Below are 12,590 nucleotides of genomic sequence, written 5' to 3'. Positions count from 1 at the left end.
CAAAGGAAGCCACCAGAGGGCCAGTAAAATATTGTCAGAACACTGATAACCCTGATTGGTTTCTTCACCCAGATCAACACTTGTCCCAGTGCAAGGAGAGGATGAGGTAAGATTAAGGAACTCATTATTTTTTGGTCACAATGCATTTCCAACTTAAACTTTGTGTAAAAAGATGATACAGTTGTCTTTGGTGTAAAGGAAATTTTTCTTGAAGATTAGGTGGAAGAAACATTTTCCTCCATTCTACCTAATGTACCAGTAATTCCTCTGGAAGTGTAATATTCTGAAGCCTGATTTCTGGGTACAAAGTATGTGCTTTTGGAAACCTTGTTTCTACCAGACTATAAAGATTTCCTCTGAGTAAAAGAGGGACAGAGCATGTAATGTGTGTGTGCATCTGTACATGCTACACAACTGCTCTGCACCTTGGTAGTCAGTTGGGCTCTTCTGGGGAATAGATGGGCTGATACTTCCATCAAAAGGGAAAATACACACCCTGAAAATGGTGGTTCCAAATATTTGTCACTGGCTAAAATAAAATATCTCCCTGCAGTTACTGTTTGGTAAGTAGTGCTGCAACAAGAAGTGCTCTCTCTGCAGTAGTTGTGTGCTTCAGGCAGTGGTTCTCTCTAGGAAGGTGCTTAGGTGTTAAAATCTCTCTTATATTTAGTGAGCATGCTGGATGCTTATTTTTCTGTAATAAGGATGAGTGAGGGAATGCCATCACAACTGATTTGTTGAATTTTTTAGTAGACTTTTGTGCCGTGAATGGCTGCTAGAAAAGTTCAGATTGCTGCTCCCTCACGAAGAACACACTTCCTTCTCAATCTGTCTTCCCTCATCCTCAACCTCTAAATGAAGATTTCACCTATTTTTGTGTGTGTTTACAAGTTAACATTATCTTGCATATTTCTTCCTTTGGTTTCTTTGTAATAAAACCTACAGCTACTTGAAGATTATATGAAAGATTGGTACCTATAAAACCTGTTAAGTCTTAATGTATTTTGTTCAGGTATGACGTGCTTGTTTTTATCTAAGCGGAATTCTAAATGAATGTCACTGGTTTTCAAAAGCTTTATTTCAAAGCATAGCTTTTTAAACATATATAATACCTCATTTTTATAGAGTTATTTAACTTGTAATAGTCACACATTGATATGAGACAAATTAATCAAAGTATTTATCATTTGGGTAATCACATTAATATACCTGCATAAAGTAACATAATCTTCCTTCAATTATATTGTAAAAAGGTACATCTTATTATCACATTTACTGTGAAGTTTGTACTGTATTTGACATTTCCCAGTGGTCACACATTTCAGACCACAGATTTTGTGGCCCTAGGCACTGCCCAGTGTCCACCAGACTATGTATATTTGAAGATAGCAGTAAGTGCTGTCAAGGGTGGTGTGAACCTCTTCCTTTTAATTTTTTTTCCTTCTTAATTTTCATCTTCCCCTCCACCTTTTCTGTTTCCTGTCTTCTGTAATTATTTGTTTCTTCCTGCATTGCTTAGGGAGAAAACTCCAGCCTGTCCTGAAGTGCAGCTCAAAGGGAGAGCGAATGAATGGGAATGTTCCTAAAAAATTACAGAGGCAGTAAACACACAGAATACTTTCTAGCCTTCATCTGCAGAGAAGCTCAGAGGCTTCTTGATCTAGACACAGTGCTTGAGCATTTAATAACTCTCAGTAGTTTTATTTTCTGTGAAGTTATTTAGTGTCCCCTAGAGCTCCTGCAAGTTTTTGGCACCCACCGCACTTTTGGGCGTGTAGTTCCTCAAATCTCCTCTCTGCTACATGAAGAAAACTTTCATTTGTTTCCAGCGAAGCTCCTAATAGCTTAATTTGACCCCCCACAGGTTTTGTTTTGGAAGAGGCAATGAATGCTTCGTGTCTATCCAGCTTCTCCATACAACTCATGATTTTGTAGATCTTTGTCATACCCCTTTTTAGCCATCCTTTTTCAGATTAGAGAAAAATACATCTTGGACAAGTTCAAGAAAAAAGCAAAACAACCATTTTTAAGGCCTTCAGGAAACACTCCTGCTTAGGTACTACACCCTCTGCTGTGTAGAACAATGGGCACCATACTGCTTTGCTCCATGATTAATAGATGGTGGAGCTATTTAATTTCATGTTTGTTTGCCTTTATCACCAAGGGATTTACTTGCAAGGTAGCAATCCTTATCATGATGGGGTTTGCTGCGGTCTGCCAGGCTGTTTTGCAGGCAAAAAGAACCACCCAAATAAATTGCAGCACCAAGCATAGCTAAGAGATGTTTTCTTTTTCCCTATTTATTATCTTACTGAAACAGTTTTAGCAGTAAACAGTTAACAGAAACACTTCTCAATATCTTTTTTAAAAAGGACTGCCAATCACAATGAAAGTTAGGTAATCCCAACTCCAATCAGACAACATCAGTAATAATAAAAAAAAAATTCTATTATCCATGCATTACTTGGAAAAATCCTGCAGTCAATATAAAAAAATATGTATTTTTGAGTACTTGAATATAGATTAGATTACATTAAGGGAAAAATACCATGACTCCAACTTCTTTTTTAGTAAAGATAATTTGCTTTCTTTCCTTAATTTTGGCACAGAATTACAGAGTGGATGAGATTGGGTGGAATCTCTAGAGATTACCTGGTCCAGGTGATCAGGCATGGTCTCCAGAGAAGTTGTGGAGGCTTCATCCTTGGAGATATTCAAAACCTGATGGGATGGGGTCCTGGGCAACCTGTTGCGGTGATCACCTTCACATAAACAAGAATTTTCTTATATTTAGCTGGAGTTTCCTGTATTTTAGGATACTTCTTGTCCTGTCTAGATACCACTGAAAAGAGAGTGGCAGTTTTCTTTACTGAAGGTCAGATGGAAGTGAAGAAGGCATCAAGTACTTGGCTCTTTTCTGTGTCCTCTGTGATCAGTTCCCTGTCCTGCTCAGGAGTAATCTTACAATTTCCCTAGACTTCCTCTTGCTGCTGATCTATTTGTAGAAACCCATCTTTTTGTACCTTATTTTTCAATAATGCGTGTGCAGATGAGTTTCGGTTTAAATGTAACAGATGAGTTTAGACAGGTTTAGCTAATTCCAAAACTTACAAATTAGTCTGGTTGAGTTTTACAGATGCTACTTGTTACTTGTTTTCCTGAGGAAAAAAAATGTCTTTATTGCTCGGTTTAGCTGGAGCTTATGTAAAACAGGTATCTTACTAGAACTAGTTTGTATTTAATATATATTTTGCTAATTATATTTAATTGATTTCTGAATAATTATAAAAATATATTTGGTCTAGATGGTTTAGCATTCTAAAAGCTCTAGAAAATTTCTTTGCCTCACAAATCCCTCAAACATCTACTACAGCTCTGAAAATTACTATTGACCACAATATAGATCTAAAGACTGTGTATTCCACAGTTAAAATACATCAAACATTTCAGAACTCTTCATGATTTTCCTCTGTGATTACTTCTTCATTGTGATGTACTCACTGCACACTTCCCCACTGAGTGACTGTCTTGGATCATCAAACAATCTATAATCTGCATTTTACAGAACAGTTTTCAAAAAAATAATAGCCTACTTCCAAATGCAAATTAAGTGAACAATGACAAATTGGGCCTACATTCATTTAAAAGTTCAGGCAAATGATCAAACGCTTTATCCCATTCAAGCAGTTACGAATGTGAATTGAAAATAACCCCATATGGGATTAAAATGCTGAACTGGGAAGGCAGGTCATGTGAGCTCCCAGAAATCAAATGTGACATTTGTGTTTATTGACTCATTCACTGTCCTCTTTAATGGCAGTATTAAGGAAGATTGGATTGGGGATGTATTGAGCTTGCATGGCCAGATTTTGGTAGTGGAAGGCCACAGGGGTGGCTTCTTTGATGAGCTGCTAGAAGCTTCTACCATGTCTGGCAGAGCCAATCCCTGGTAGCTTCAAAGATGTACATGCCACTGGTCAAGGCTGGGCCAACTAGAATGGTGGTAATGCTTGTGTGACAACACATTTTAGAAGAACGAAAAAAAAAAAGTTGTTGCACAGTTTTAATTGCCAGAGAAGAGTGGGGTAAGAATATGTGAGAGGAACAACTCAGTAAAAACACCAAGGTCAGTGGAAAAGGAGGAGCAGGAAGTGCTCCAGGCACCAGAATGGGATTCCTTGCAGCCCGTGGTGAAGACCATGGTGAGGCAGCTGTGCCCTGCAGCCCATGGAAATGCAGGGATCCACCTGCAGCCTGTGGAGGAGCTGTGGATGCCTGAGAGGTGTCTGTGACCCGTGGAGAGAGGAGCCCATGCTGGAGCAGCTTGTCCTGGAGGGATGCACCCCGTGCAAGAGTGACCCACACTGCAGCAGTTTGGAGAGGACGGCTGCCTGTAGGAAAGACTCACATTGCAGCACTTGGCAGGGAGCTGCTGCTCAGGAGATGGACTCACACTGGAGAAGTTCACGGAGAACTGTCTCCCATGGGAGGCACCCCACAAATTGTGTATGTACAATTTGTATTGTACAAATACAGTGAGGCAGGGGAACATGAGGAGTGGACCTGGTGTAACGTGAAAGTAAAAGAAAGTGAAATTTTTTAGCTAAAGATAACGCTTTAAATTTTTGAGACACATCTGCTTTAGAAAAGCTTTATAATTCCATTGTGTCACAGTGCCAACATGCTTTACACAGGGCAAGTAGCATGTGAGGAAAGCAGATACTTAAAGCCAAGACTGCTAACTTCCACTGAGGTGATGTGTCCCATTCTTAATCTTTGAAATTCATTCATTGTGTCCTGGATATGAGAAGAAAAGAAATGATGCACCATTTCTTTCAAACCAATCTTTATTTTGGTGTATTTCTAGATATCATTCATATTAGCAATAACTGATGTAAAATGTCACTCAGTTCTCTACTTTTATTTTCAATAAATAGGATTTAAACAGTCTTGTTATGCTGCAGAGCTGTATTTGCAACATTTAAGACTGACGTCCCATACATAAAACATCTAAAAATTCAGCTTATCTGCTTTTGAGATGGCACAAATATGTTCACATAATATATGAGCTGAAGAAGTCTGGGCCCTTGGATTGAAGAAAAGCAGGTTATTGGTTGTTGGAAAAAGTGTGATCACTGAGAAAATTTACTCTGTGTATATTGATTTTTAAAAAGCAGGATTAATGGGCATTCACTGTTTAGAAGACACTTCAATAAGTGTTTAAAGATTCTGCTTTATTAGCACTAGGAATTTAGTAATAACAGGTATCAGAACTCCAGTATTATACATGAAATCTCATGTATTAATTTAATGATATTTAATATTTATCAGATTTTGCAGAAAACAAAAAGTAAAAGAAGATATAGCTGTGTAGTAAACATCATCCATTTGTTACTATTCATAATTTTGCCCCTGTGCTTCTCTATTTTATTTTATTTTTTCTCAAACTGTTCTCATTCCAGGAGGCTGCTCTTTTCCCAGACATGACGCATTTCCTTACATGGGCACCATAGAGATTTCACCCATATCAACATGTTTCTAGAACTTACAAACCTGGAACCAAAACACTTATCTCAATAAGTAACTGAATCTGATAGACCCTTTCCAGGTACAGTATCTGACAGAATAACTGAGATAAAAGTTCAGTGAAAATAAAAGTTCACTGAAATTCTCAAAAAACTGTTGTTTCCTTTAGTGTGCCATGGGCATCACAATCACTTGAACAATTTTTTTTTTCCTGAGTGTTTGCCTGATTGTGTTTCACATGAGCCTGACCTAATTCACCCACATCTGAAAGGCCATGCCAGGTTTCATTCCCTTTAAGTCAGCATAGCCTCCACAGACAGCCTGGAGATATGTACAGATCCAGTGATATAAATCTTGTTAATGCCCCTCACTGTTACTTCCTGTTTGGAGCTATCCTTGATCTACTTTTTCTTCCTGGAGAAAACTCGTATAATCAACTTTTCTGTAAGGGGAGAAAATTTTAGCATTCCCATTAATATTTCTTCAGATTCTGGAGAGTGTCTAGTGTTCAGGTAGTTCCCATTTTAGTTTTCTCTTTCAGGACGTTACTTTTTCAGCTGAAACTTGACATCACTTCTGAAATACCATTTGTGACCAAAGATAATACTCCATCATCATTGAAGGTAATGGGCACTTTTGTCTGCGGCATCTGCCCTTTTTTGGACTAAAAACCTTTTCAGGCTTCTCTCAAATCCTACTCAGATGCAGGAATATACCAGGAGAATCCAACAAGACCGACATCAGACCAGTTTTGATGGTTTTATACAGTTTACTTATATTAAACTAGCATATGAAAAAGTTCAAACATTTTAAACCTGTAGCTGGATTCATTGCTGAATCATTGCAGTATTTCATTTACATAGCATGATGCGGAACTGCCTAAAGAGGGTGATGGCCAATTAAGGATTGAAAGACAGGCAGCCTTGTATGAGGCTGGATGATACACACAAAAGAGTCTGCTGGCAGAGTTGTATCAGTAAATGAGTACTTTGGCAAGGATTGGTTCATCAAGCAAAGCTGTGCTAACAAAAGCACTTTAATATCAGCCTAGTTGTGTCTATGCTGGAAGGATAGTGGAGAACTAATAAAATTTAAATCCACTGGTGTTTCTAATTTACAACTTTTTTTAGACTGGGTTTAAATTGATTTTTCACTTAATAACTACTGCTAGGATTTCTGTTTTCTGGTTTTTTATTTCCCTCTATCCACTGTGATGACCTCCTTAAATAGGTTTTAAATAATTTCTATCAAACTTAGACCAAATTATCCCATCCTGGTATTATAATATTAATACGCTTGTTTTTTTTTTAGCTAGGCAGCCTTGTTAAAAAGTGCACCTCATTTATGTTCAGGTAAGAATTTATTGGCATGAAGAAGTTCAACTGCAGCAGCTATTCTATTTTCCCTGGAATATTTTTCATATTTGAAACATATAACAATTCTAGATCATCTTTTCCATAGCTTGTGTAAGTCTATCAAAATCAAATTTGCTCTAAGCAATAAACCAGCCTAAAGCTGAAATACTGGCTGTGACCCTTTAGAAAGATGTAAAGAATTTATCAGTAAAAGTGTTATGCCCCTTTGGCAGTCTCAATTAATTATCCTTCTGCCACTGTAGGTCTGGCAGGTACATTGCCACCAAATGACCAGGGTGAACTAAAATATATTCTGTTATTCCATCTTTCACACAAAAGCTATTTTAAAGCTAAGCAGATGCTGCTATTTTAGAAATGGGAAAATTGTGCAAATTTACTTCAGACCTCTGCTGAGGCAAATGTGGTCGTACACTGTCAATCTGGTGTTTTAACTTCTCATAAAGAGGTGGTCTGTCCCTTCTAACACTATCCTAAGTTGTGTATTTAACCAGAAAAACAGAAATAGAAACCTGAGGAAAAGTGTAGCTGATCTTGTGATAGTTTAAGGTGAATATTACCTGCTGCATTGGATACTTGGCTTAGTGTTGGGGGACTGATAGAGAGTTGTTCTGTCAGCTCCACTTGAACTAACCTCCTTACTTTTAGATTCTTCCCTGAGGGTATTTCTACCCCATTTTGTACAACTAGAGCAACATGAGGAGGCTGAAGTTTTGCAAACTTGAGTCTACAACATAAAATACGAATTTATTTTTAAAAATTTTTTTTTAGTGAGTAGTTTATTTCCCTTGCATAGGAAACTTGTTAAATTGTCCAATTAGATTGTCAGAAGGGGCAATTTGTTATTAAGGTCTGAGAAGTCATATTCTTGGTGGGGTTTTTTTGTGGATTTACATCCATTACGATTAAACAACATTTTTTGGTGACATTTCATATTACTTAATTTTTAGGGTGATGTTAAATAAAGGAAAATGTAAGAGTGTCAAAACCAGAAATCATCATGAAAACTGTTCTGCTGCCTTACAGAGACGGTCTATAACAGTAACATTTTTAAAAACTGGATATATATTCCATACACAGAAAGCTGTTAATATTTCACAAACCATAGAAGTGCTTCATGGTGAACATACCATTTTCCTTATTCATCAGTGCTATTTACCAATCCAAAAAAAGTTGACCTTGTTTTCAAATGCAAGGCCCAAAGAACTAAATTATTTAATAAAAACACTGTTTTCAGATGGATTGTTATTAATAAACCTGTTTACTACCCCACATGCAAAGCATCAGCACAAAATAAATTCAGTCTAAAATATGTGCAAGTCTCCGGCAGAAAACAATTAGCAATAACAACCATTTGGAGAACAGCCTATGCTTCTCTTGTTCACGGACAAGACTGTCTCTGGTATAGCTTATTTCCAATAAAAGCATTCAAATGCAACTGATTTGAGGCATAAAATAAGATTTTGTTTAAAAAATTTACAGTAGTTTCACAAATACAAGCCGCACGGATTATAAGCCGCACCCCCGGTGCCTCGACAATGTTGCTGTCTTTGTCAATAGATAAGCCGCACCCCGAATATTAGCTGCACTTTCGTTCGTCGCGAGAATCCGTGCGCAGCTTTCACAAATTGGCCAATTAGTAACAGGATCGCGGCACAGCGGGCTTTACTGGCTCGGGGCAGGGCCAGGCAGGCTCGGCCCGCTCATGGTTGCTGACGGGGCCGGGTGGCCCAGCTCAGCGCCACGGCTCGGCGGGGCTGGCTGGGTGGTGCTGCTGCCACCGCCGGGCTCGCTGGCCCCCCTCTCCCGTCAGCACCGCCCCGCTGCCGCGTTCGCTCGCCCGGCTGGCAGGGCTGCCGCCGCCGCCGCCGGGCTCGCCGGCCGCCCCGCGCCGCATTCGCTCGCCCGGCCGGCGGGCTGCCACCGCCGCCGCCGCCAGGCTCGCCGCTTGCCCCGCGCCGTGTTCGCTCGCGCCGCTTTCGCTCGCGCCGCGCCTCACTCGCCCCGCCGGCAGGGCTGCCGCTGCCAGGCTCGCCGGCCGCCCCCTCCCGTCTGCACCGCCGCCGCATTTCCTCGCCCTGACCGGCACTGCAGGCCCCCGCACCGCCGGGCTCTCCCACGCTGCTGGCCCTGATTCTGCTGGGCTTCCCCCGCTGCCAGGCAGCCCCACCCACCGGCCTTCCTGCTTCTGCCATGCTCCCCTGCACTGCTAGCCCCAGTTCTCCCGGGCTCCCCCGCCCTGCTGGCCCGGGCTCTGCCGCCCCCCTGCCCCGCCCTGCTGGCTCAGGCTCAGCCGCCCGCCCCCACACTGCTGGCCCCGCCTCTGCCAGGCTTTCCCACCTCTGCCGGGGCCGGCGGGGCTCCAGCTTGGCTTGGGGCTGCCGCGGGCTCTCACTTCCGTGTTGGCAGCTTTTAGAATTTTGTTAATGTATTAGCCGCCCCGGAATATTGGCCACACTTGCGGGTTTCCACCAAAATTTTGGTCAAATTGGTGCGGCTTGTATTCGTGAAATTACTGTACTACTAAAAATAGCATCTGGAAGCAAATATTTGGTAAACATTTCTTACATACAAGTCATCTATAACTTAGCACTTGAAATTGAACTCATGTAATAAGTGCCCTCTTCACAAATCACGTCTGTGAGGTATTGATTTGATACTAAAAATGAGCAGAACCAAAATTAATGACCACTTTGCAAAAGGAGATTATACTCAAATGTTGTGGGCCAACTCCAGTTGTATGTGGTGAATTTCCATTTCCAGCTGATTCTTTGTTTAAGAACCTGGACTGATTCATCAATCTTGGAGGCATCCTGCTTGATCTGCAGCAAGATACAAGACATTGATAGTATATGCTGCTATATATAACAGCAGCTTAATGCTATTTCATTTTTCCAGTAATAACAATATAGTTCACCACAGCACATTGTAAGACTTTATTGAAAATTGCAATTTTTAGCTATCGCTTGAGAGAACACTTACTGTAAGAAACAGTTCTTAAGACTCAAGACTTTAAAAATGAGCTCTCATTAGCTCTACCCATTTCTGTGCTCAAATGTATTTCACTGCCCAGTTATATGGTGGTAGGCAGCTACCAGAGAGAGGGACAGATAATGAGAGATGCTTGTGGTTCAGCTGATTACTAGTAACTCCATCTGTAGTAAGATGTGTGGCTGGGAGTGAGAACAATTTCTGTGAGGTGGCAGCTGTTCACTGCATTAATTTCTGGGTCCTGGGGACAAATGCCAGGCAATGTATCCCACTGATGCTCCTGCTCCCCCTGATCAGAGGACATGGCTGGACTTTACTGCTGTGTGAAGTGCAGACCTGAGATCTTCAACAACTTCTGGTGACAAGTCATTTGAGAACACATGGTCTTGACAGCTCTGGTGGCTAGGGCTGGGCAGCCAAGTTGCGAAGGTGGGCAGTTGCGCTCTGAAGTGCATGGACTTACTCTTCAGCACCTTCTCTGGGGAAGCTGCCCTCCTTGTTTAGACTGTGTCCCATTATAGCCATTCATAAGAGCTGTGAGTGAATCTGAGACATCATCTGCTCTCTCTTGTTCCTACCTGCTGTGTGCTTGTGTCATCTCAGTGTCCAGACAGAACAGTAACCTCTGAATGAGGGCTCCACAAGAAGCACAAAGTCCCTGCAGTGCTCCCTGGGAGTAACTGCAATTGTTGTCATTGCTTTGTGATCTTCCAGTCCTGGCAGGCTCTGCAAGTCATTCACACCAATATCAATGGTGCTGTGGCCTCACCTCCTGGAAACTCAGGGTACACGCAGTGACTGACCCTCCCTTCCTGTTATTCCTCAGGTTCACGCTGATTTTTGCCAAGCTTGGCCAACCTCATTCCCGTGGTACCCAGCAGGTTCTCAGCTCCTGCTTTGGGTTACCCCAGATACTACCAGAGCCTGCCTGAGCCTCCTGGAAGCTGCTTCCCAGGTGGGCACTAAAAGCTCCAGTTCCAAAAGTTCCATTAGCAGTGAGTGTGGGGGACTGATGCCAATCTATGCTACCTTCAAATATCTGTGGATGCAATTTGGGTGCTAGTGAAAAATACTGGCTCTTCAGACAATGTCTCAAATTTATTAAGAGATGTAATGTGCAACACAGTTTGTGACTGTGTTGGAGGGACTAAACCTTCTTCCTGGTAAATTGTACAATTATGCTTTGAAATGCATTTACTTGTTTTGAAACATTATTTCTCTGTGGTTTGAAAAAAATGTTTTCTGCTTCTGAAAATAAGCAAGTTATTGGTAACAAGGTCCATTTTGTTATAAAACTGTTTTGTTTCTATCCAAACAGAATGTATATGAGACACATAAGAGATTAAATTCTAACGAGAACACCACAGACCGCTTCTTGAAAGGGCTTTCAGGAAAGGATTGCTAATAGAAGAAAAGAAAGAGTAAATTAGTTTTCCAGCTTATAACAAAAGGCAGCATAGCAGCACCAAGCTGTAGCCACCTACATGAATAACCATAAATTAAGTAGCTGGAAGCAGCATGATGTTGATGTTTTAGTGAGTTAGCTATCCCTTAGATTGCTATGCGTGAGCAGGCAGAAAAGCCTTCCTTTCCCTGGAACGGAATATTTGGAGCATTTGCTATATATCAGCCTTAACTGTACTACTTCTTGTACATGAGTACAGATGGATTAACAACAAAGAGGATATCAGGACCTCTGTCAAGCTTGTAGATCCCAGGGAAGAGGATACACAATGCAAACTCTGTGTTACTGTGCAGTCAGCAAATTGCCTGGAAGCAAGGCAGCATCGCAGAGCCATGGGAATAAGGCTGCTGGATCACCGAGTTCCTCCGAGGAGAGTGGGCAGTGACCAGCACTAGAATTCTGCCCCGTTCCCAGTAGGAGGGAACAAAATGTTTTATACTCCCTGCTCTCGCCGACAGGCTTAGTACCTGGATTTGGATGGGCTGTTGCAAAGAACATTCCGTATCCGCAGTAAATAATTCACTCGGGGTCAAAACGAAATGAGGGTTTCGCGGGGAGTTCGACAGGAACAGAACAGGACTCATAATACAATCCTTGACCAACCTGAGTGGGGAATAAAAACAAACCTGCCTCCTACAGGTAAAAAAATACTTGTGGACTAATAAAAAGATCTGCGCTGATTTGGGCACAATAGGAAAAGTTATTACCATACTAACAACAAAAACTACTGTAACAAGACACAAAATAGTTAACGGTGGAGGACTATATGAAAAAAAAGGAAGTCAGAATTAAAACATCTTATCTTGTAAGAATTGTGATGCAAATATCCTACTTTTCTTGTACATCACATAGTACATCACTGATACAGTAACCACTATTTGCAAAGCAATAAATTCCAGTTACGGGGAGGACATTTTAATTAACATAATTCAGACTCAGTATTATTATATATAGTATAAAATTATTTGCAATTTTATCTCCTTTAAAACCTGAACTCCCAAATTCTGAACAAATTTTTGCCAAATGGTATAACATAATTACACTGAATATAGTACACACAAACTGTTATGATACCCAGGTGTTTAAAGGTAAAACAGTTATTTTTTCAACATTTCTGTTCTCCCTTCACACCAAACAAATAATTTAATTGAGAGGAAAGTAGTGAAGTGGATATGGTGTATATTGCATCAAGACAGAAAAAAAAAGGAAAATGTAGATATGCTTGTGCAGTGCTG

The sequence above is a fragment of the Catharus ustulatus genome, chromosome 3 (genome assembly GCF_009819885.2).
Source record: "Catharus ustulatus isolate bCatUst1 chromosome 3, bCatUst1.pri.v2, whole genome shotgun sequence".
NCBI classification, from domain to species: domain Eukaryota; kingdom Metazoa; phylum Chordata; class Aves; order Passeriformes; family Turdidae; genus Catharus; species Catharus ustulatus.
The sequence above is the reverse complement of the archived record's forward strand: the minus strand, read 5'-3'. Positions refer to the sequence as shown.